Source organism: Sceloporus occidentalis, unplaced genomic scaffold, assembly GCF_023333645.1.
Source record: "Sceloporus occidentalis isolate IW3139 unplaced genomic scaffold, rSceOcc1.0.p SCAF_20, whole genome shotgun sequence".
Lineage (NCBI taxonomy): Eukaryota > Metazoa > Chordata > Lepidosauria > Squamata > Phrynosomatidae > Sceloporus > Sceloporus occidentalis.
This window is the reverse complement of record NW_028317000.1, coordinates 4321693-4347212: the sequence shown is the minus strand read 5'-3', so window position 1 is coordinate 4347212 and position 25520 is coordinate 4321693. Positions and strand designations below refer to the sequence as shown.

At 43.7% G+C, this 25520-nt stretch overlaps 1 long non-coding RNA gene across 1 annotated transcript; it reads right to left on the bottom strand.

The window, feature by feature from the left end:
* Positions 1–501: 501 nt before the first annotated feature.
* Positions 502–25108, bottom strand: LOC149301809 (uncharacterized). The gene is made up of 4 exons (XR_016272180.1): positions 25034–25108; positions 18819–18972; positions 9208–9314; positions 502–1369 (listed from the first exon to the last, which is right to left on the bottom strand). It is a non-coding gene; the product is annotated as an uncharacterized LOC149301809 (long non-coding RNA).
* Between the last annotated feature and the right edge of the window lie 412 nt (positions 25109–25520).

Sequence of the window (25520 nt, the reverse complement as noted above, 5' to 3'; positions counted from 1 at the left end):
GCTATCCCTGTTTTCCTTTTTGTCGTGCAGGCCCCTATTTATTCCTATTCTTTCCATGTTATCTCTTCCTCTGCTAACAATTTGATTTTAAATAAGGAACACCCAAGATCATATTAAATTGGGTATACCTGGTCTTCCATTTTGATGGTTCTGTTGGCCAGATAAAGTCCAACATTAGAGGGAGTGCATTTATCCAAAGATGTAGCCGTCTTAGTCTGTAGGATCAGTCTGTAGAGAGATCTTGCAGCACCTTTGAGACTCACTGAAAAAAAGACATTGGCAGCATGAGCTTTTGGAGACTAAAGTCTGCTTCCTTGGATGCATATCTCAGATATATCTAAGGAAATAAAGCTGTTTCGAGACACTTTGGAGATATGCTGTTTTAATGACGCATGCATCCTAAGGGGCCGGAAGCCATGCCAAAGCCACACTCCGGTCCTAAGGAGCGCAGCATGGCTTTGGCACAGCTTCTGGCCTCTTAAGGACGCATGCATCATTAAAACAGCATACTTCCAAAGTGACCCCAAACAGCTTTATTTTGGCATGTCTCTATGGGCCGAAAGGTATTACAAGATCTCTCCACACACTGTATTTATCCAGTTACCAGATCAAAAACAGTGCAGTGGTATGGTTTGAGCATCAGAGGATGACTCTGGAGACCAGAGTTCAAATTTCCACTCAGCCCCTTCCACTCAACCATGGAAAACCACCGGGTTTGTACGTCCAAGCCGGAATTCGAACCCTGCTCTCCAGAGTTGTAATCCAAAGCTCAAACCACTGTAGGCCATTTTGTGGCCCGTCCACCAAAACTCCCAGGATTTTTGCAGTCCCAAATCCAGCCATTGGAGGGAGACAGCGTTCTTCCCAAAGTGGGCAGCCATTTGCATAGAGGGAAATAGAGAGAGAGAGATGGAGGGGAAGAACTCCTCCTTGCCTTCAACTCAGAGTTGAGACAGACGCAAATTAAAACACGTCTATTAGCGGGCAACAGGGCAAAGGCAACCAGGCAGCTAGAAAGCTAGAAAGCGGAGTTAATAATTCAGGGAAACACTGAGCAGCAGAGAAGCCCTCTAAATTTAGCCTCCTTCAATAACCGGTGGCAGATGATGAGGATCCGCTGGGGTCCTTGGTTAGCTCAGTCTATAAATGGCTCAGTTATTTGACAACGGCAAACGCCCAAAGCTGGGCCCAACCTGCAAAGCTTGCCTCTGGTCTAGGCAATTCCGGCGTGACGGACGTTGGCCTCCGTCTATCTTCCTCTCTTCGCATCCATCTTGAACCATGGGCAGGCAGAAGTTCAACCGTCGTGTCCTCCTCTCACTTCTGTAAAGCCACGCCGCAGGGGATCTCATCTCTATTGCATTTCTGCCTGCCATCCATAAGTACAATAAACACAAACAAAGACATGTTGTTATTATTAGGAACATTATTAATTATGGCCGCAATTCTGCACCATGGTCTACGTGGCGTAACTTTAGGCACGCTTAGCTATGTAGCGCAGGTGTAATGGACCCCTGATAGCAAATTGCAAAGGCAAATGTAGGACCCCAGAGACCAGGGTTTGATTCCCAACCTGAAACCCACCTAGGGCAAGCCCACTGTAATAATAATAATAATAATAATAATAATACCCCATTGTATTTAAGGGGACTTGCACATCCATGCATTTTGGTACCCAGGGGAGTCCTGGAACCAAACCCAAGCGGATACCAAGGTCCCATTGTACATTGTTTTGCGATGGATATTTGTCCATTGTCATGATTAACTTTTGCCATGTTGTCCACACTCCCATGCCAAGGGCATGGGACTTTTGTGTTCCCCATTGATGTAGGCATGATGCCCGCTTCCATCACAGCTCCTTTTGGCCATCCTTTTTTTTGCCGCTGCCTCTCCTTCTCCGCCTCAGCCCCCTCAAGAGTCTGAAGATGGTCCATTAAACAAGCAAAGTGCTACAAAAAGCCTCTCCAACTTAAGAAAAACACACAACAACACACCCCCGTTCACCAGAGGATGGGTTTTTAATGTGCGGCTTGGTTATTATTAGCATCATTAGCCCCTGAGAGGGAAGGCGGTGGCGGAGATCAGTGCCTTTTCTTGGCCAATGCATCAGAAACCACGTAAAATCTGGTGCCCAAGAACCTTTCATAAGGCACTAAAAGCTATACATTTGCACAACAAACAAGGACACTGTGGCGCTGGGAGATTAAAGGCAAGAAGGTGCCATAAAGAAAAGAGCAAAATTAAGGTTTGCATTCTGGAAATTATGTATCTTTGGAATATATTCAAGCTGTGGATGGTTGAACCCGCGGATAAAGAATGTGAAGATATGGAGGGCCAACTGTATGTTAGAACTGTTGCATAAAGTAAAAGACGAAATAAGACACCCAAAGTACTTACAATAACTAGTGTTGTTAGGAAAGGAGCGAATGTATGGGAAAGAACAGCTGCATTTGGCAATTTGTGGTGCATTTGAGGGTTGACTTCATTTGTCAAACGAAGCCTTCCATCCTTTCGTAGCACCTTTGAGACTCACTGAACTAAAGAAGTTGGCAGCATGAACTTTCCTAGGCCTGAGTCTACTTCCTTAGATGCATATAGATAAAGAAGTAGACTTTAGTCTAGGAAATCAAGCTGCCAACTTCTTTCTTTATGTGAGTCTCAAAGGTAATACTACAATATCTCTCTACATACTGATTCTACAAACTAACACTGTTGTAGTATATTTTAATTTTACCATCCTTTCGTTGGTCGGTAAAATGAATCCCCAGCTTGTTGGAGGCAATCGGTTTACAGATTGTAAACCGCTTCGAGAGAGCCGAGTTCACAATGGACTTTATTAGTAGTTTAAACTGTGATTATCCCGTGAAAATCTCAAGATTAAAACGCGATTAACATTTCCACACGACGTCGTGCTTAAAGTGCCATCATCCCGGGATTAACCAGGCAATAAACAGCAACAAATCATTCACGGGATTTTATTGCCTGGTTATTCCTGGGATAATGGCGTTTTAATGGCTTTCCATTGAAACATCATGTGAAAACCTTGATCGCTACTGTGTACTTTTCACAAGATGTTCCCTGGAGAATGGCGCTTTATGCGTGACGTCATGTGAAAAATCGCTAATGCGCGGTTTTCACGGGATAATCGCCGTTTATAATTCCAATTGCCCCCGTGTGATGAAATCCAATGAAGCGGCATAGAAAAGCAAAAGCTATTGCTATTGCTAAATTAATAAAAATTATATTAATAAAGATAAAAGAAGAAACCTATGTCGAAAGGAGAGATTATAGAGTTGTTAACAACACCGACCCCATGTTTCCACAAGTGGGGCCAATAGGGGTTCGGCGCATGGCGCTTACCAAGGGCGGTTGCGATGCACACCATTGTGCGTTTGTGTGTGTGCGCGCCTGTGCAAAATGGCAGAGAGAGCGGAGACGCAGGGTGGTATTGATTGGTGTCTGTCAGCTTCCCCAGCACAATGGCCGTGCCTCATGTCCAGACACCGCACCATCGCACAGATCAATGGGGGAACATCAATACACCCGGAATTGCACTGCAGCTATGGCAACGGGGAAGACAAGAATTAGGGCTGTTTGCTGGATGGCTCCGAAGTTCTTGGCTGCTGGGGAACGCTCGATAAAACATTTTCAGCAAGGGGGAAGACAGGCGCACAGAGAGAAAGAGGTTCCCTGAATAAATGGGCTTCCTTTTTGCTTTTGCCCCCCACCTTCCCCTCAAGCAGAATCGGCTCCTGTTGCCCAGAGGCCATTTTGAATTTCCAGGTTGGCATGAGACATCGAGAACGGTGGCACGACGGTCAGAAGTCAGGTAACTTTATCTAGGCCTCCATGGCAGGACTCTGGTTCTCAAAACTGTACTCAGCAGTGGTAGTTGCGTCAATCTCGATCCATGGAGACCCTGCGGATGAGGCATCTCCAAAACCCCCTGATGTCTCCAAGACATCTCCAAGACCTCCATTGCTGTGCCCAACTCCTGCAAACTCATCTCCAAAAACCCTTGATGTCTCCAAAATCTCCAAAATCTCATCTCCAAAAACCCCTGATGTCTCCAAGACATATCCAAGACCTCCACTGCTGTGCCCAACTCCCGCAAACTCATATTCATGATCTCCATCCATCTAGCATGCAGCATGCACGGCCTTCCTCTCTTTCTACTTCCTTCCACCTTTCCTAGTATTATTGTTTTCTCCAGTGATGCATGGCTTCTCAAGATGTGTCCAAAGTACAACAACCTCCACTTTGTCATCTTGGCTTCCATGAGGTTTCTGGCTCAATCTGTTCCAGGACCCATTTGTTCTTCTTTTTGCCCATCCGTGGCATCCTCCACACTCTTCTCCATCACCACATCTCAAATGAATGGATTTTCTTCCTATCCACTTTCTTAACTCTCCAACTCTCACATCCCATACATAGAAATAGCGAACGCAATGGTTTGTACGATTCTAACTTCTGTGCTGAGTTGTATATCTTTGCATTTTAGGATCTTTTCTAGTTCTTACATAGCTGCCCTCCTCATTCTTAAGCATTCCTGGATGCAGTCCCCGTTTCTATCAATATTTGATCCCAGATATGAGAATTCTCTTACTATTTCTATGTCCTCATTGTCTAGGTTGAATTTGTCTAGATTCTCCATGGGCATTATTTTTACCTTCTTTCTATTCAACAGTAAGCCTGGTTTTGCACTTTCTTCCTACATCTTCCTTAGTAGTTGTTCCTGGGAGGTTTTCTGCTAGTATTATGATATCCTCTGCATATCGAAGATTATTGATATTCCTTCCTCCTATTTTCACTCCTCTTCCTTCTATGTCCAAGTCTGCTTTTCTTACAATATGTTCTGCATATAGATTAAATAAATAGGGTGATAAGATGCAGCCTTGTCTGACCTCTTTACCAAATGGGAACCTTTTTGTTGCTCCATATTCTGTCCTGAGAGTAGCCTCTTGTCCCGAGTACAGGACTATCAGATGCACTGGAAACATAAAGACCGAGAGAGAAAGTGAAGGAGAGACACTTGTCCGTTGCGACCTGCCATCCGTGGGCTTCGGCGGAGATATATCCCGGCCGTTTGTTTTTCCTCGCCACAAAAGCCTGGGCACAAATTTTAGAAATAGATTGAGGGGGCCAAATAAAAACTGACAAGCGTTTTAAGATCCTTGGAGCTGAGACAGTTGGAAGCCCGGCTTGAAATGACTCTTCAAAAATCAATACAATTGAAAAATATAAAACAATCCGTCTTCCCTCCACAAAACCTGACTCTTTCATCTCTCTTTGTCCGGGAGGAGTTGAGGGCCGAGTCCTAGGGCAAGGTCCTTGCAAGAAAGGCACTGTGTGTAGTAGTTTACACTCAGTTGAAAGAGGAGGAGACGGGGCAGGATTGTTACCTTCCCAGGCAACAAAGACCAAAGCAAACTGCTGCAAACTCTCTCCTAGCTTATCTATTCTTCCCCTTTAATAACTTTGGATAGAGTCTGATGTTGTTCGGCTGCATATGTCCCGGTTTTCATCTTTGGTTGCATCCATACTGCAGAAATAATGAACTTTGACACTGCTTAGTAATGCAATTTTGACACCACTTTAACTGCCACGGATCAGTGCTGTGGAATCCTGGGATTGGTAGTTTGTTGTGGACCCAAATCTCTCCGACAGAGAAGGCGAAATATAGCTCACAAAACTACAAATCCATACCATTGAGCCATTGCGGTTAAAGCAGTTAAAGTGCATCATTTCACATACATAGCAGCTAAACTGCATTATTTTTTACAGTGTGGATGCAGCCTGTGAAATGTTGGCGTGTATGCGGAGATGCCATAAGTCCGAAACAACTTGAAGGTACACAACACACATGTGTGGAAGTACCCTTTGTCTATGTTCATGGAGGCCATTTCGACCGGTCCCGCAAGTTGCCGCAAAATTCACAAGAAAACAAACAACAAGATTAAACAGAACATAATACAACAGCAACAAAAATCATCTTAGGTTTGTGCAGGGCCAATTTATACATGAGCAAGAAAGTCAAATCCCCAAGAATTTGATAAGATCAAAGAGTGGGGCGATCTATGCAAGAGAATTTATTAGCAGGGAAAGAGGGTCTTGATATCCGTCATCAATTCTTTGATCGGAAATGTATGAAGTCAGAGGGGATTCAAACAGCCGCTGAACAGGACCGTTATTGCTGTCTATACAAATTAAGCAAGGCGACATGCCTGGTTTTTAAGTTGTTGCCATTCATTCTTTGGTGCGTTTTGCTTCCAATGGCAGAGGATTTGGATTTTTGGCCAATCCAAAAATCTGACCATACAACAACATTGTTCTATGGATAGGAAGGCCCAGTTTGAGAACCAAGAAATGGAAGAAACAGCAGTCATCATCATCATCACCACAACAACATTTATTCACATTTATTGTCTTAGACGTTGTAAACCACTTAGAGACTGCTTAGTTCAGTATGAAGCAGTATGGAAATGTAAATGCTATTGCTATTATTTATAACACCTTTTTCACCAAAGGGCATTAAAAGGGCGTCATAAATAAATGTTGTCGTTGTGACGATGATGATGATGATGATGATGATGATGATGATGACACCTATAAAATCACGTAAGTCATTTTAGCATCTCGCCCACAAAAAAATTCCAAAACATTTGAATCAAAAAGGAGGCACGGAGGGAATTTTGACCAAGGTTTTCAACCTTCTTGGGTTGTTTTAACAAAGTGGGAGGAGGAGAAAGAAACTGGGATGTTTGAAACCGAGAAAGTGGGAAGGCAGGGGATTAATCTGGATGGTCCCTGCCAAACCAGGGGAGCATTCATACTCCATTTTTTGTTCCAAAGAGATGTGGGTTGCTGTGCTGAAAAATATCAGGATCGTTATTCCCATTACGTTTTGGGTTGGCGAATCTCTCCGAGTCGTTTTAACCCTTGTGTTATTCACACATGCCATCGTTTTGGGTTAAAATGGAGCTGCCTCCATTCCTTTGAACGATGCAGAGCGATCCGAAGCGATTCAGACGTGTGTTCACACTGCCGAAGATGCAGATCTTTCAGGAAAACTCAGAGGGGAAAACAGTATTGAATACCCGGCGTTAAGTTGGGTTTTTGCATTCCCTGAGTGCTTTCGGGGAAAATGTGAACATCAAGAAAATAACCCGAATTCATCCCGGATTATTTTCGTAATGTGAATGGGGCCCAGGACCATTGGAGGGTATGCCATGCTTTGAGTTGGCATGGCTCTCCCTGGAATAGGGCTCTGTCCTTCATGCTCATGAAGCTGAAATGTATTTCTCTGAGCAACCCTGAACTATGAACCTCCTTTGCCCCCCCCCCTTTTTTTCAGCAGCATGGGACAGAGATGACTCCCGTCTCCGGAAAAATCCCATTGCGTGCCCTGTTCCTCCACAGCTGTGTGTGTATGTGTGTGTGTGTGTGTGTGTGTGTGTGTGTAAGAGAGAGAGAGAGAGAGAAAGCGCATGTTTGAGTGTGTGCCACATGGGTGAATCTCCCGCTCGGCGTATTGATTGGGGCCGCATTGATCTGGTGGAAGGGGATGGTTGGGGGGGGGGGGATGAACGCAGGAATGAAAATCAATAACCACCCTGCAATATGTTTCTGAGTTTCGAGGATTCACTCGCTCGCACGCCCGGGCCACGCCAGAGCTGTTTTAATTTGCCAGGAGGACAAAGTGAGTGAGTGAGTGACCGAGGGCGCGTTTGCATGTGCGTATCACATCCGTTGGGTTTTTGGCTTGAAGTGAGCAGGGCCATACCGGCATAGCCCAGCTCCACGGCTGTATTCGGGGTGGGGAATGCCGCTGGTCCCCCCTCCGTCCTCCCAACCCAATTCTCTGCCTTGCATATTGTCTTCCATTTACCTAGGCCCACATTGCCGAGCCTTCTTCCCCTAGATCCAGGTGAGTCGGGGGGGGGGGCTGTGGCAGGTGGGAGGATGCATGCAGTGAAATACCTCTGTGACAGGAGTGTTGTAGGGGTCAGCCTAGGCATGCTCCTTGCCCCTCAGCTTGCCTTAAGATCATGCAATGCTTGTCTACGGCTGGCCAGGCCTCGCCATCATGTTGCAAGAGGTTCCGCCGGTGGCTGTCAGCAGGGGGCACTCTCCCGCCTGCGAAAGCAAACCGAATTTTGTACTGTTCGGAGGCAGACTCCTGAAACTTTGCTGTGGACGTTTCCAAATTGCATCGTGGTTGGGTTTGCAATGCTCACTTCTACCCTAGATCTACCTAATCTACCCAAATGGCAGCAATCTGAGAGAAAGGAGGGTGGTTCCTCTCCTATCTCCATTCATTGTCTCATTGTCAGATTTTGTACCGTTTGGAGGCAGCCACCTGAAACTTTGCCATGGACGTTTCCAATTTGCATCGTGGTTGGGTTTGCAGTGCTCAGTTTTAGCCTAGATCTACCCAAATGGCAGCAATCTGAGAGAAAGGAGGGTGGTTCCTCTCCCATCCTAATCCATTGTCGAATTTTCCTGAAACTTTGTTGTGGACGTTTCCAATTTGCACCAATGGTTCCAGGAGGCAATTGTTGGGTTTGCGATGGCCAGTTTTAGCCTAAATCTACCCAAATGGCGGCAATCCGAGAGAAAGGAAGGTTCCTCTCCCATCCTAATTCATTGTCTTCCATATTTGGCTAGGAACATGTTCACTTTGCAATTTTGCCATTTTGCAATGTTGGTGTCATGGGGTTCAAAGAAAAGATCCATGTGGGGAAAAGGGGAGAAAGTTTGCAACTAGATGGTGCGAGGGTGGCATTTCCAGATCCTTCTTGGTCCTGCAATTCCTTCCATTTCCACAATTAATTCTGTTTTCTCTGTGACATTTGTGGGGAAAGCTGTTATTTTGTCCCCCATGCGCTCCAGCAATTCAGCGTATCATTTGGCGCCTCGATCGCTTCTGCGCAACACTACTAAGTTGTTCTCCATAAGTATCTACCAAGCAGTTTGGGTGGGTTATCGCTCTATCGACTGGTTTGGGGTCTGTTATCTACGAAGGAGGTGGCAAATGGGAATAGAGCATTTTGGTGATGAGTTGAACTATTTCCTTTAGAAACCACTTGCAATGGGCAAAGCAGTCTGTTGCCCATTTGGGTCTGTTCTGTCTGTGTTAAGTCATAATGCCAAATCCATCTCATTTCTCCATAAGTACAGAAATATATATATTTAAAGCCAACTTACCACTTTTCTTTTCATACAAGATGTCCTCTGGCGTACGTGGTTTTGTATGTGCCTCTGCATTTTTGTACGCAAATCTCCCTTGTGTATCTATATGCTGTCAGTGTATCCTATGCAAAAAAAAAAAAAAATACAGAATATGGATTTTTATTGAACATGGCTTTCCCACAGATGTACATTTTTGGCTAGACCCTCGTCCTGCACAAACGCAAGCTTTGAGATTAGAAAGGCGTCACAAAATCTGGAAACGTGCGCAGTCTGAAACGGTGACTGTGTGCCGATCGACGGATCAGATCTGGAAGTGAGAATGAGATCGGTTTGTTTAAAATCATAGAAAGCTGGAAGTGAAGGAACATAGGTGCCTCCAGGCCTAATAAGTTACCTTTTTGGCTAAGAAGCACATAGTGGAGTGTACATGTCAAAAGCAGCATAACAATTGGGAACCTACTTTGGTGCTACAGATTATTATTATTATTATTATTATTATTATTATTATTATTATTATTTTGGCATTCTGCTTGGGAATTACATCACTGTAAATCAGTGCTTCTCAATTATTTTCTGTCATGCCCCCCCTAAGAAGAAGAAAACATTTCGCACCCCCCGCGTGAATGTAAATAGTATCATTTGTCTATAAAATGCCCCCCTTTACGGAGCCTCACGCCCCCCTTTACGGAGCCTCGCACCCCCCCTGGGGGGCCCGCCCCACTATTTGAGAAGCACTGCTGTAAATGGACATAACTGTGTGCAAAATTGAACCGAGTCATTTGGCAATGCTACAATGTGATGTTACATCCGATGGGCACCTGTTGCACAATGGTGGACTGAAAAATGCACCACAACCCAATGAGTAATGGTGATGTGCATTGGAGCACTCCTCCAGAAACTGCCTAGGAAGTGCCAGAGCACTTCTTGGGCACCAAAAAGAGTGTCCAATGTGCATCAGAAGTGCCCAGTGAGCTACAGAAGCACCCAATGTGCACCAAAAATGCCTGACGCACATTGGAGTGCTCTTGCCAATGGCCAGATGGGCACCTTTGCAATTCACTAACCGGGTTTCGTTGTCTTTCTGCCCGACAAAGGGATGGATTTGTAAATGTACAAATTGTAGGCTGTGACGGCAGACCTTGGCTGTTGTTTTTAAAAATGATTTTAAATGTATTGAGACAGGAATCTTTTTTTGGGGTGGGGAATTGCCCTGTACTCTCTTGCTTGATAGTTTGCTGTGGCTTACAGGGTTGGATGGGACAGAGATGAGATGGTGCAGATCAGTGGCAAAATTTAACAGCGCAGGTTGTTGCCCACATTTTATAGATCCACTGGACTATAAATCCCAATGCAATGTGGATTTCTAGGCCTCCGGAAAGTGCCCTGTTAGGAAAGGCAACTTAAAAATCCTCAAAAAGCATTTTGACAGTACAAATAACACAATAGGACCAAGGAAAATGTTGTAGTTGTTCTCTTTGAGGTTTCTAAATACAGCAACAGTATTGAATTTATGCAACCAGGGCTTCCCAAGCGATGTTTTGCTGGCCATTCAAGGGTGTTTTATTAGCTGTTCCTGGCTGTGGAGGTCTTTCATTTGGTCTGTTGAATGGGGAATTAATTGTATAAGAGGATATACAATCTCTTCCTTCCGCAACCATTGGTGTAACCTGAGCTACGCCGGTGTAACTGGAGTTACACCGATGGGATTGGATTGCGTTGGAGTTACTCGGCGCACGTCCCAACGGATTCGCTTCCGTAACACTGACCATCGGCATAAACCCAACTCATTGCGTTGCCAAAAAATCCCCCCATAAATAGGTTGGATCCTTCAGCTCAAAATTCGCATGGGTCACACCTTTTCCATTTATATTCCAGCCTCTGAACAAAGGAACGCCTCTCTCATTGCTTCTGAAGACTTGGGACAGTTGAAAAGTGTGATATGGGTCTAATATGAAGAATCAACATTTAAACCTCTTTCAATCAGATTTTGTAAAAGGTGCCCATGGTTACATTTTTTAGGATTAGTAGTAGTAAATAAAATGTATTATTATTACTATATTATTATTAATATTATTTTATTATGTCCCACCTTTCCCAATGTAGGGACTCAAGGCGGCGAACAAGAAGTATAAAACAATACAATTTAGTAGCAACTCTCCCCTTCTAACACACTAATAATAATATTATTTTATACTTCTTCTTCGCTGCCTTGAGTCCCTACATTGGGATATAATAATAATAATAATAATAATAATAATAATAACCAAACCCCAGAGGATAATAAGGACCCACTGTACTGCAATTGGCATCATGTCTCAAAGCCAACTTAGGAGTTTATCACACTGGGGCTGATTTCGGGATTAAAGAGAGATTAAAGCACCTTTACAGCGTCCCGCAAATAAAGCAAAAATGGCGACTAATTGCGTGAATAATTATCACATGCAATTGCGCAAATAAAGCGATATCAGAAATGCATTGTTGCTGAAATCCTGTAAGTGGAAAGATGCACATCAATGCTTCTTTGTGACCACTTTCATGGTGGGTTTTGTGCGACATCGTGTGAAATCGTTTCGCGTAATTATGCTATTTTCCGGGGATAAATTCCTGATCTCCTTCGTGTGATAAACTCCAGAGAAGGAGGCAGGATGTGGAGCCTAACCGAACAACCAAGGCGAGGAGTGCCGTGAAACCCAGAGGCTCATAATCCTTCACGCTTAACCTAAAAACACCCTGACGTCTTCTTTGACCGCCGTCTCCATCCCTTGCGCATGATCGATATTGCAAAGGGGAGAGCATCGTTTGTTTTTCGCCCCAAACTGATGCTGATCCAGACCCACTTTCGCCCAGCCTGAGGAAGACTCCCTCCAAAGCGCAGATGCATCTTTGTACACATACATACAACACACACCCACAACACACACCCACACCATCTCCAACCTGGGGTTTCCATGGCAACGCCTGATGTATTGGGCTATTGATCAGCAGCACAGCCAAAGCCTGCTGTCCACTCCGAGTTCTGCAGAAATTCACATTCTTCTTCTTAACCATGGGCCTAAATCAATATCAGACACTGTTTATTCCGGATGAGTATTCTCTTCTGGCTTTTCTCCCGCTCTCTTTCTAGCCCTCTCCCATTTTTATATATTTCAATGCATCTTTATGTGTGTGTGTCCCCCGCACCTTGCGTTGCTCTGCAAAGGCTTTCAAATACTGGGTGCATTTGGAGATTGCAAGGAAAACCAGAACGAGGGGAGCCTACATTTTAGCATCGATATGCATCTGAGGAAGTAGGCTTAAGTCTAGGAAACCATTAAGAAGAAACCACCAATGTTCCCAAATCACTACATCTAGGAAAGCTCCTGCTGCCAACTTCTTTCTTTCAGTTAGTCTCAAAGGTGCTACAAGATCTCTCTATATACTATATATATATGGATCCTTTGCTTAATGCACATGGTTTCTGGCTTTAAAGAAAGAAGTTCTATTTGGGGAAAAATACATCTATCTATCTATATCTATCTATCTATGCATAAACACATAAAATCCCCCCCAAAAGTAATTAGCTCATCTGGCCAGGCCCTTTGGGTCGAAAGGGCAACAGAAGGGACCCCAGACCTTTAACCTTTCTGGCTACCCAAAGGTCACCAGCCCTTGGCTGCTTATTGATCCCACAACTCCAAGCATCACTGAGAAATCTCTCCCCAAAAGTCCCTAGCTACAAACCTCTGAGCCCCATAGGATGGAACCAGGGCAGTCAAAGGGGAATAATAGCCCTGTAACAGCGTGGAGTAAGGGTTTGAGCTGAGAGAGTGTGACTTGCCCAAGTGGGTTTCACGGCCGAGGTGGAAACTGAACCCTGGTCTCCAGAAACCTAGACCAACACTCATACCACTATGCCACACTGGTTCCATAAAGTACTCCCAATCCAGAGCCATCATGGCCTAGTGGTTTGAGCATCGGGCTGCAACTGGAGACCAGGGTTCGATTCCCAGCTCAGCCACAAAACCCACTGGGTGACTTTAGGCAAGCCACACTCTCTCAGCCTCAGGAGAAGGCAATGGCAAACCTCCTCTGAAGAAACTTGCCAAGAAAACCCCAGGATAGGTTCGCCACACATCAGAAACGACTTGGAGACATGCAACAGCCAAAAACATTGTAGTGTGGATGGGTTTGGGATTAGAGAGGAGCAGCCTTTGAAGCCGAAGGACCAAAAGCTTGTTTAAATATTTAAAAGGATGTCATATTGAGGAGGGAGCAAGCTTGTTTTCTGCTGCTCCAGAGAATAGGACCAGGAGCAATGGATACAAGCTACAGGAAAAGAGATTCCACCTCAACATTAGGAGGAACTTCCTGACAGTAAGGGCTGTTGGATGGCGGAAGACATTAACTTGGAATCTCCTTCCTTGGAGGTCTTTAAGCAGAGGCTGGATAGCCATCTGCCACGGATGCTTTGACTGAAAGTTCCTGCATGGCAGAATGGGGTTGGACTGGATGGCCCTTGCGGTCTCTTCCAACTCTACAATTTCTATGATTCTACGCAACAACACAAAACATTGCAGTGTGGATGGGTTTGGGATTAGAGAGGAGAAGCATTTGAAGCCGGAGGATGCTTTGATTATTGCAACCAGTTGCTGGCTCTTGGTGGGTGGGAGGTAGTGAGGCAAAGATGGAGTCTTTGGCCAGGCCTGAAATCTTGCATAAAGATGGCCAAGAAGAAGGTGAAAGCAAGAAAGAGATAAAAGAGCGGGACCGAATCCTCTCTCCTTCTGAAAAGCACTTCAACGCAGCAGCAAAAAGGCCTTGAAGAGGGTTGGCGTCTTGAAACGCCAAGTTTTGATGTTGCTTCTTCCCGACCCAGAAGAAGGAGAAGGGTTCTTGAAGTGCGCTGTGCCTTCGCCAGGCCTTTCACGGCGTCTCCTTCCTCGTTGTCCGCGCCAGGCCCATTAGCTCACCTTTCGGGCGCCCTTCCTCTTTCATCTCCAGAGTGGCACTCGGGGAACGCCACTCTGGGCCCAGGCCTCTCTTAATGACATCTTCCGCGCCACCTCCGGCTGCCATTCTTCCACTTCCCACCCCGCTAGGCTCCCTTGCACCGGTGTCTAGGGCCTAAATGGATGCCGGGGATCCTCTCATCCTCCCCGCATCCACCCACGGCAAATTAAGTGCTTAACATTGTCCTTCTTCGCCTTAATGGATGGAGGGAAGGAGTGTTGCCCGGCTTTCATCAAGCGAGGGAAGCGTGGCATCGACGCCCAGCTCTCTCAAGGGCTCTGGATGGCCATTTAGCATCTTCCAGCCCTAGGGATGCAGGCAGAAAAAAAGGCCAAGGGAGAGGGAAACCGCATCTCCGAGAGATGCTCAAAAGGCCGAAAAGGACTGGGGGGGAACGACCCAGATGGGATCCATTTTATAGGCCTGTTTTCCTCTGGCTTTGGGAATCATAGGACTTTACAGTGCATTGATACTATAGAAATAATGCAGACACTGTGAAGTCAAAGGCTTTCTCCAAAGATGCCAGCCACAGACGCTGGCGAAACATCAGCAATAAACTCTTCCAGAACATGGCCACATAGCCCTAAAAACCCACAAAAAACAATGGAGACACTGCTTTAATGCACATGGCTTCATCCAATGGAGTCCTGCCATTTGTAGTTTGGGAAGGCACACTTTGGCAGAGAAGGCAAAAGACCTTGTGAAACGACAAATCCCAAGACTCTACTGCACTTAAAGTGACATCAAACTGCATTACAGTGGGTCTTTGGGGTCTGCTGGGCTTTGGTTCCAGGACCCTCCGTGGATCCCAAAATCCATGGACGCTCACGTCACATGAAATGCAATGGCCCAGTGAAATGATGTCCCTGATGTACAATGACAAAATCAAAGTTTGATTTTTGGAATTTATATAAACTGTTTGACACTACTTGAAGTCTTGTAGCTCAGGCCTGTGGAATCCTGGGATCTGTTGTTTTGCAAGGTCCTTCACCTTTGCTACCCAAGAGTACCAAACCATTCATCCCAATATTGTGTAGGAAGATGGAGCCGTGGCAAACCTGCATTACGTCTCCAGTGCAGAGTCTCAGTCCAATCTCTGGCTGTTCTTGGCTTGCCAGATGGCTACCAGCTCCATCTTTGTGGTTGCCACAGGTCGGGCCCCATGCAACCTTCACCCAATTCCTGCCCCAGAGGATCAAAACAAGAAACTCCAGCAAAGAGCTACACAGAGAGGGAGGGAAAGAGTAAAAATAGAGCATGCATGTGTGTATGTGTGTGTGTTGGAAACGGGCACATTGCTGCTGTCCATTTATTATCTGCACAATCGATAGTCCGGTCCTTGGAGCCAGCCGGGGTCAGATACAGTTGCCTAGGAGACCGCTGCATCGAAGATGGAGGACCGCCGATTGGGCAGGCGGGCAGCAGACCCAGAGGTCACACCAACTGGGATTTTTGGGGCAAGGGGAGAGGTGAAAGGCGGGGAGAAGGAAAGGAAGCAAGAGAGGGAGAGGGAGATATTAGTGGACAGCATCTGGAGGTGGGTTTCTTTTAATGCCACTTGGCCTGACCTGTCCTCTTGAACTAAGGGCACTTAAAGGCCCTGGTAGAGCTGGAGGAGACTGGGGATCGGGTGGCATAAGAAGGTGGATACACCAAGAGAAGCTTGGATGCGGTCGTGGTTGCAGGTTTCCAAACCTTGCATGCTTCAGAGCTTTCCTCGTGTCTCATGGGTAGCTCTGGTGGGAACATAAGAGACAAGAGTCTTGCTGGTGGTTGCCCCTGACTTGAGAACATCTTTCCCAGAAAGGCAAGAATGGCACCAACTTTGCTCTTCTTGGTGGTCCTTCTCTCTGTCCCATTATCTTCAGAGGTATCTTCCAGGCTGGTCACTGGAACTTCCAGGGCCAGCCATATAACACCGGTGCTAAAAGATCTCCATTGGCTGCCCATTCGCTTCCGGGCGCAATATAAGGTGTTGGTGATGACCTATAAAGCCCTAAATGGCTTGGGCCCAGGATACCTGAAGGACCGCCTCTCCCCATACATTCCGCCCCGCACCCTCAGAACATCTGGGCAGCAACTACTCAGGGTTCCCGGGGCGAGGTTTGTCTCCACTACTAGGAGGACATTTTCCATCGCCGCCCCGGCCCTTTGGAACACGCTGCCCATAGAGCTCCGCTCAGCTACCTCCCTGGCCCAATTCAGACGGGACCTAAAGACCTTCCTGTTTGGGATTGCATTCCCTGATTAAAGTCCCTTGGGCCTCCCTCCTCCACACTGGCAAAGGGACCAGCTAGCCCAGGGCTTTTTTTGTCTTTGCTTTTGATGAAATGGTTGTATAGTTTTTATTGCTTTTTTCAATGTTTTTAACTTGTTGTAAACCGCCCTGATCTGTTGGAAGGGCGGTATATAAATAAAAATTTTATTTATTTATTATTTATCTCTGGTGGGAACATGGGAGACAGGGCCTTCTTGGTGGCAGCCCCCATTTCCATAACACCTTCCCCGAAAGCAAGATTTGAGTTTCTTCTTCCCCCTCCTAAGCAGGAATATCGCTTCATTCCATGCCACCATTAGGAAGAACCTCCTGAAGGTGAAAACTGTTGGATGGTCTCCTTTTTTGGAGGTTTTTAAACAAAGGCTGGATGGCCATTTGTTGGGAGTGTATTGATGGTGTCTTCCTGAATGGCAGAATTGACCCTTGGGGTCTCTTCTATCTCTGTGATTCTCTGATTCGAGGACTGGACTGAAGCTGTCCTACTTTGGTCATATCATAACTCACAGGAAAAGGCAATAATGCTCTCAGTAAGGCAGAAGGCAGCAGGAAAAGAGGAAGGTGCACTGCAGATGGATAGACTCAGTGGCTGCCCTGAGTTTGCAAGACCTGAGCAGGCGATGGATGGCCAGAGGGGTTCTTGGACTTGGTGGCAAAGAGAAGCAGCTCAGGGTGGACAAATTCAGCCTCCCCACCCTCAATGTTGAACTACAACTCTCACAAACCCTCACTGTCGACTAGCTCCTATGATGCCCAAGGCTGCTGTAGGTCAAAAGTATCTGGAGGGCCACAGTTGCTTCTCCCTTTACGGTTAATGGGAGTTGCAGTCCAGATGCAAGGCGATGCAAATGAAAGCATGCCAAGCGATGGGACGTGTGGGCACCAGCTAGCCATAAACTCATCATGACGGCATCTCAAGCATATTATTATTGTTGTTGTTGTTGTTGTGAGCCAGCATGCCGTAGTGGTTTGTGTGTTGGACTACAACTCTGGAGACCAAGGTTTGATTCCCAGCTCAACCATGAAATCCGGTGATCTTGGGCAAGTCATACTCTCTCAGCCTCAGGGGAAGGCAATGGCAGGCCTCCTCCAAACAAATCTTGCTAAGAAACCCCAATGATAAGGTCACTTTGGATTTATCATGAGCCAGAAACAACTTGAAGGTGCACAACAACTCTATTATTATTGTAGTAGTAGTAGTAGTAGTAGTAGTATATAATTTCTTACTCGCCTCTCCCTATGGATCAAGGTGAGGAAGAACAACAGATTAAGAGGCACACAGCACATCAGTTAAAGACGCAACAAATAGGAATCTCTGCTTCGCCCCGGTGTGTCTTTGCGAAAGGCGGCCATCAGAAGGCAGGCCGAGGAGGTCGGAATAGATTTCCTCGCGTCTTCACTCTGGAAATGCTCATATCTGGTTAAGGGGGAAATAATTAAATTGGATTGTCAAACGAAGCCATCAGGGGGATTTGTTTTCATTAGGCTGGAGCGTGCGCGCTCGCTACGGCGGTCTGCGAAAGAAGACGGGGAAGAGGCAGCCTGGGAAAAGCCAGAGAGGAGGAATCCGAACTCCTGGTTTGGCTGACTGAGACTATTAATTAGAGGTGGCTTCTCGTTAATATATACTGACGAGTTTGGAGGAAAGAGAGGGAGGAAAGAGAGGAACTGGGGGTTCCCCACATCCGAGGCAAGTGGGTCCCCTTTTTGGACTGGTTCTCAATAAGATAATGAGAATATTTCAAGGCTGAGGAGATGCTTTAGGGCTGCGCAAACACAGGTTGCGTCTGCACCACAGAAATAATGCAGTTTGACACCGCTTTAAGCACCATGGCTCTATGCCATAGAATGCTAGGATTTGCAGTTTGGTGGTTGTGTGCTTTCAGGTTGTGTGCAGAAGTAACTTACACTTACTCTTGTTACTGTGGTGCCTTCAGGTCATTTTTGATTTATGGCGACCCTAAGGCAAATCTATCCTGTGAATTAGAGTGCTGGACTCCAGGAGACCAGGGCTTGAATTCCCATTTGGCCACGGAAACCCAGAGTAACCTTGGACAAGTCGCACTCTCTCAGCCACAGAGGAAGGGAAAGGCAAACCCCTTCTGGAAATAAAATGCCCAAATAGATGCGAAGGCACATAATAAAAAAGCAGGGAGAGGAATCGCCAATAATAATGCCTCTTTGACTTGGGGTATTATTACCAATTTGATTTTTCCTTAGAGAAACCAAACTGATGCACCCTCATTCTTGCTCCGTCTTTCGCACCCAAGCTCCAAAGCAAACATTTTAAGAGCATTCTGGGCTGAAGAAGAAGAAGAAGAAGAAGACCTCTTGCTTGGTGCAAACAAATAAAGAAACCAACCTGGCCTTTCCAAATGTTGCCTGAATGTCAGTCCGAAGCGTGTGGGCTTCCTTTGATATTTCTATGGATGTTTGCATTTCTTTGGCTCCTTTTATATGACTCCTGACATTGTAAATAGATCCTCTTCTCTGGGTCCCCCTTCTTCTTGCAATTTCTACAAGAGCAAATACAAAATAGTTAGGGAGAGAAAATAGCATATCATCCCAAGTACTTTGAATCAGCAGCAAACCTTTGGTGGGATTTAGCATTAGTATGAGTTTTATTATTGTATAAGTATAAGCATTAGCATTAGTACTAGTATTAGCATTAGTATAACTATTAGCCTTACCATTAGCATTAGCACTAGCTTTAGCATTCATATAAGTATTAGCATTAGTATATGTATGTATTAGCATTACCTTTAGCATTAGTATGAGTATGAGCATTAGCTTTAGTATTAGCTTTAGCATTAGCATTAGTATGAGTTTTAGTATTAGTATAAGTATAAGCATTAGCATTAGTACTAGCATTAGCATTAGTATAAATATGAGCATTAGTATAAATATTATCTTTAGCATTAGCATTAGTACTAGCATTAGCTTTAGCATTAGTATAAGTATTAGCCTTACCATTAGCATTAGCTTTAGCATTAGTATGAGTATTAGCATTAGCACGTATTAGCATGAGTATGAGCATTAGCCTTAGCATTAGCATTAGTATGAGTTTTAGTATAAGTATAAGCATTAGCATTAGTACTAGCATTAGCATTAGTCTAAATATTAGCATTAGCATTAGCACCAGTATCATCCATAGTGTTGGGAGATCCAGTAAGGCAAAGGGCAGAATTCCCAGTCCTTCCCAATTAGAGGATGGAAAGGGGTTTTTTCCCTCTGTCTCTGAGCAAATGGGGGGAAGGTATTGCTTAATATGAGGATCAATAGGAAAAGCCAGAAAGATCAATAGAGGGAAACAAAAGATATTGGACAGGCTTTTTGCTAAGGAAAGAAAGAGCGAGTTATTTCTTTTAAAAGACAGCGATTTGCCTTAAATGATATTTTTTTAATCTTCCCAATAATAATAATAATAATAATAATAACAACAATAATGTACAGTATAATCTCAAATCCACAAGAGAGGGATACTTATATTGGGCCAAGCAAAAGGCACATTATACATGTTGCAAATGCGCATTTTGGCATCTTCTCCCTTGGAACCGTAATATTCTTTTCAAGAAGACATTAGATGAAGATGAAGATGATGGAGATGGAGATGATGAAGAAGATGGAGAAGACATTAGATGAAGATGATGAAGATGGAGAAGACATTAGATGAAGATGAAGATGATGAAGATGGAGATGATGATGATGGAGAAGACATGAGATGAAGATGAAGAAGATGATGAAGATGGAGATGATGATGGAGAAGACATGAGATGAAGATGAAGAAGATGGAGAAGGCATTAGATGAAGATGAAGATGATGATGAAGATGGAGAAGACATTAGATGAAGATGAAGATGATGAAGATGGAGATAATGATGAAGATGGAGAAGACATGAGATGAAGATGATGGAGAAGACATTAGATGAAGAAGAAGATGAAGATGAAGACATCAGATGAAGATGAAGAAGATGATGAAGGTGAAGAAGACATTAAAAGAAGAGGAAGAAAGCATTAGATGAAGCAAAAGATGATGAAGATGGAGAAGATTCAGAAGAAGGACCAAGATGATGGCAAAGCTGAAGATATTGGATGAAGGTGAAGGAGATGATGAAGAAGGAGATGATGGCGGTGGTGATGACAATGAAGATGAAGGTGCCACCATAAAGCGGTTGCTAACGCAAGGGGCCAGAGGAAGTGGGTTGTGTGTGTGTGTGATGGAGTCCTCTTCCTCTTGGGTTCCCATCAGCACCTTGGAGAGCGAAGCTGTTGCACATTAATACCCTTCTGGAAGCGGTTGCAAAGCGCAGTGCGGACCCTCCCTCCCTTCTCCTTCTCTCCCCCCCCCCCCCCTTTTCCTTCCTGGTGGCCAGGTTGCAAAGGGAGGCCCTTAATTCAATTTGGCTCCGCTTCCGCTTCCTTTTCTCCGCCTGGCAAACTTCATTTGGGGGGAGAAGAGCCCTGGGAATAAGAGAAATCAGGTTGATGAGCCTTAACCGGATTAGCTCCTCTCCTTCTCCTGGTTTCCAAACAGCCCCATCTATCCTCCTCCAAGGCTATATATATATATATATGTTAAAATGCAGGAAATATATTCCGGAATAACCACATTGGCCATACTGCAAAGTACTGCAACACCCAGCATCCACAAAACGGGGATACATTCATGCATATATACACATACCTACCTACCTATTGCTAGCTAGCTATAGTATATCTATATACAGATATTGATACTATATTATATAGATATAGATAATCTATATTATATCTATATGTCATATATATAGATATCTATATATCCACATCATTAGAGAGAGAGAGATCTATAGCTATAGCTATAGATTTAAATATCCGTAATACATAGATATTTATATATTGGGAGAGGAGGCAGAAATACACATACAGAGGAGATGTAGATATAGATATGATTATATCAATATCTATATACCATTAGAAATAAATAAATTTAAGAAGGTGAAGCTCATCTATTTCATCTCTAACCTTTGAATTTCTATATGTATATTTCTGACTCCTCTTCTAATATATAGATATCTATGTATTATATTGATCTCTTTATGTTAGGAGGCAGAAATACACATATAGATTAGAAAGAGATGTATATACTATACACACATACACACACACACACACCATTAAGGAGAGAGAGATCTATAGCTATAGATAGATAGATAGATAGATAGATAGATAGATAGAGATATCTATATATTAGAAGGCAGAAATATACATATAGATTAGAAATGGATGTATAGATATACTATATATATAAATATAAAAATATACATACTATTAGGGGGAGAGAGATCTATAGCTATAGATAGATAGATAGATAGATAGATAGATAGATAGATAGATAGATATATCTGTATATTAGAAGGCAGAAATATACATATAGATTAGCAATGGATGTATAGATATACTATACACACACACACACACACACACACTATTAGGGAGAAAGCAATCTATAGCTATAGATAGATGGATAGATAGATAGATAGATAGATAGATAGATAGATAGATAGAGATATCTGTATATTAGAAGGCAGAAATATACATATAGATTAGATATAGCTATATAGATACAATATAGATCTGTCTGTTTATCTATCTATCTATCTATCTACACCATTAAAGAGAGAGAGATTTCTACAGCTACAGATAGAAATATCTATAACATATAGATATCTATATATTAGAAGAGGAGGCAGAAATGCACATATAGACATTCAAAGATCAGAGATGAATAGATGAGCCTCACCTTCTTAAATGTATGTATATTTTTAATGCGTACCCCCCCCAAAAAAGAGTTCCCAGGATGCCACAGCAAGGAGCCAGAGCAGTTAAAAGCAGTGTCAAACCGGATTATTTCCGCCTTGCGGATGCCGCTTGGGGAGGAAAAGCTAAAAATGTGGAGGATCAAGAGAAAGTTTAACGAAAGAATTAGGTTTAAACACCTAAAAACTCTTTTTTGAAGGCTGTAATGCCCATATATATATATATATATATATATATATATATATGGCACTGCAGCCTTCAAAAGAGTTTTTAGGTGCGGGTTCAATATAATATATACATATATGTATATATTATATATAACTCTAAGCTCTAATAAATGGAATATTTGGAAGAAGATGGAGAGGGAAGCAACCTGTTGGGTTTCTGACTGTCTGGAAGCGAAGAAGGGAACCAGAAGAGAGAAATAAAATAGATGATAGATAGATAGATAGATAGATAGATAGATAGATAGATAGATAGATACCATAGGTAGGAAGGAAGTTAGGTAGACAGGCAGAGTGTATAGTATAATGTATCATATCCATCCATCCATAAAATCTCACTCAATAGATCTTAAAGAACAATGGATGGATGGATAGATGATTGATTAATTGATTGATTGATTGATTGATTGATTGACTGAGTGTATAGTCTATATGTAACATATTATAGACTGTCCACTCTCTCCATCTGACTATCTATGTATTTATTTATCTATTATGAAATGTCTCTCTCTCTTGCTAGATTTTAAAGAACGCCTGGATGGATGGATGGATGGATGGATGGATGGATAAGATATAGATGATAGACACAGACAGATAGGGTATATAGCTTATATATAACATATTACAGGCTGTGTAGTCACTCTCACTCACTCTGTGCATCTCTCTCCTTCCTTCCTTCCTTCCTTCCTTCCTTCCTTCCTTCCTTTCCTTTCCTTTTCTTTTCTTTCCTCTCCTCTCCTCTCATTTCCTTTCCTTTCCTTTCTCCCTTTTTCTCTTTCCCTTTCCTAAATACTATTGATTACTATTTTAAGAAATGAGAGAAAGAATGTGGTGGTGAGAATCCTTTCTCTCCAGAAAGGATAGGTTTCAGAAGGGACCCAATCCAGCCTCCCAATCCTAAGCAAGTTTTACAAGGAAGGAAGGAAGGAAGGAAGGAAGAAAAAGAAAAGGAGGGAGGGGAGGAAGAGGAAGGAAGGAAGGAAGGAAGGAAGGAAGGAAGGAAGGAAGGGGAATGGGAGGAGGGAGGGAGGGAGCAAGGAGAGAAAGAATGGGAAGAAGGAAGGAAGAAAAGGGAGAATAAAGGGAGAGGAGAGGGAAGGAAGGAAGGAAAAGAGGAAGGAGGGAGAGGAGGGAGGGAAAGGAGAAGAATAGTGAAGAAGGAAGGAAAAGGGGAAGGAATAAGCGGAGGGAGGGGAAGGATAGGGAACAAGGATGGAAGGAAGGAAGAAAGGAAGGGAAGGGAAGGGAGGAGAAGTTGAAGGGAAGGGAAGGGAAGGGAAAGGAAGGAAGGAAGGAAGGAGAAGGCAAGGGAAGGGAAGGGAAGGGAAGGGAAGGGGAGGGAGGAGAAGGTGAAGGGGAGGGAGGAAGGAAGGGAGGAATAAAGTGAAAGGGAAGAAGGAAGGAAGGAAGAAAGGAAAAGAAAAGGAAGAAGGGAGGGAGAGAAGACAAGGGAAGGAAGGAAGGAAGGGAAGGAAAAAGGAAGAAGAGGGAGGGGGAGAAAAATAGAGAAGAAGGAAGGAAAATAGGAAAGGGAAGGAAGGAAGAAGCGGAGGGAGGGGAAGGATAGGGAACAAGGATGGAAGGAAGGGTGGGAGGAAGGGAGGGAGGGAGGGAAGGAAAGGGAGGAAAAATTGAAGGGAAGGGAAGGAAGGAGAAGGAAAGGGAAGGGAAAGGAATGGAAGGAGGGAGGAGAAGCTGAAGGGAAGGGGAAGTGAGGGAAGGAGGAAGGGAGGAAGAGAGGAAGGAAGGGAAGTGAATGATAGGGAAGAAGGAAGGAAGGAAGGAGTTGAAGGGAAGGGAGGACTCCTGGGGATCTCATCCAGGGAATGGGGCTCAGGGATCCTTCCTTCCTTCCTCTAGCCCCCCAAAGCCCCTCTTTCCAAGGGGTCTCCTTCCCTCCTTTCCTTGGAAAGAGATCTGGAGAAGGGAGTGCATTTTCTCCTTCTTCAGCAGGAGCACAATTTAGTAGGAAGCAAAGGGAGAAGAAGAGGTTTTGCAAGCTTTGGCATCTTTTCCTTTCTCTCTAAGGGGGAAAACAAAACACTCCCAATGCTTTTCTGAATGAACAGAACCACCTTTCCCTTTTCCAAAAGGGTCTCCAATAAAGACTTGGGGTTTCCAAAAGGAAACAGTGAAAGGGTTTCCTCAGAAGTAAAGCCCACTCTTTGCAATGGGAAAGGTGCTTTTTGGCAGATGGAGGAATGCGCCTTCCCTTTCTTTCTCTCTCTCTCTCTCTCATCCTTCCTTTCTTTCAAAATACAGATATGTAAAGGAAAGGAGGGTTGATATGGGAAGATATAGGATACAGATATATATATATATATATATATATATATATATATGTCCAAGGAGACAGAAAGAATAAATGGTGATTTGGGATATTGGGTGAGAAAAAAACATACCTCCATTTTAAAACAATTCGACCATTTTCAGCACCAAAAGTTGCGCAAAGAAACTCCCCTTTGAATCCAAGGAAAAGGAAAAGAGCAAGGAGCCCTTGATCCTAAGAAAATGTAATAATAATAATAATAATAATAATATAGTATATTTCTTACCTTACTTGCCTTTTAGAAAGAGAAGCTCTCCCTTAAATCCTGAGGAAAGGAAACACCTAGAAAAAAATAAAAACGATATTAATAAATGGGACAATTATATATATATATATATATATATTATATTATATTATATTAATTATATAATAATATTAATTTCTCCCCTCTTTGCCTTCCCAGGTTTAGTAACCTCCCTTGAATCCGGGGAAAGGAAAACACCAAATAATAATAATAATAATAATAATAATAATAGGAATAATAAATAATACAGTATTTTCCCCTCCTTTTCCTTCCTAAGTTTAACAAGAGAACCTCTCCCTTGAATCCGAGGAAAACACTAGATCGCCCTTGATCTCGAGAAATAATAATATCAATAATAATAATATACTATAATAATAATAATAATAATAATGGTAACAATAAATAATACAGTATATTTATTCCCCCCTTTTCTTTGCCTTCCCAAGTTTGGCAAGAAAAGATTTTTCTT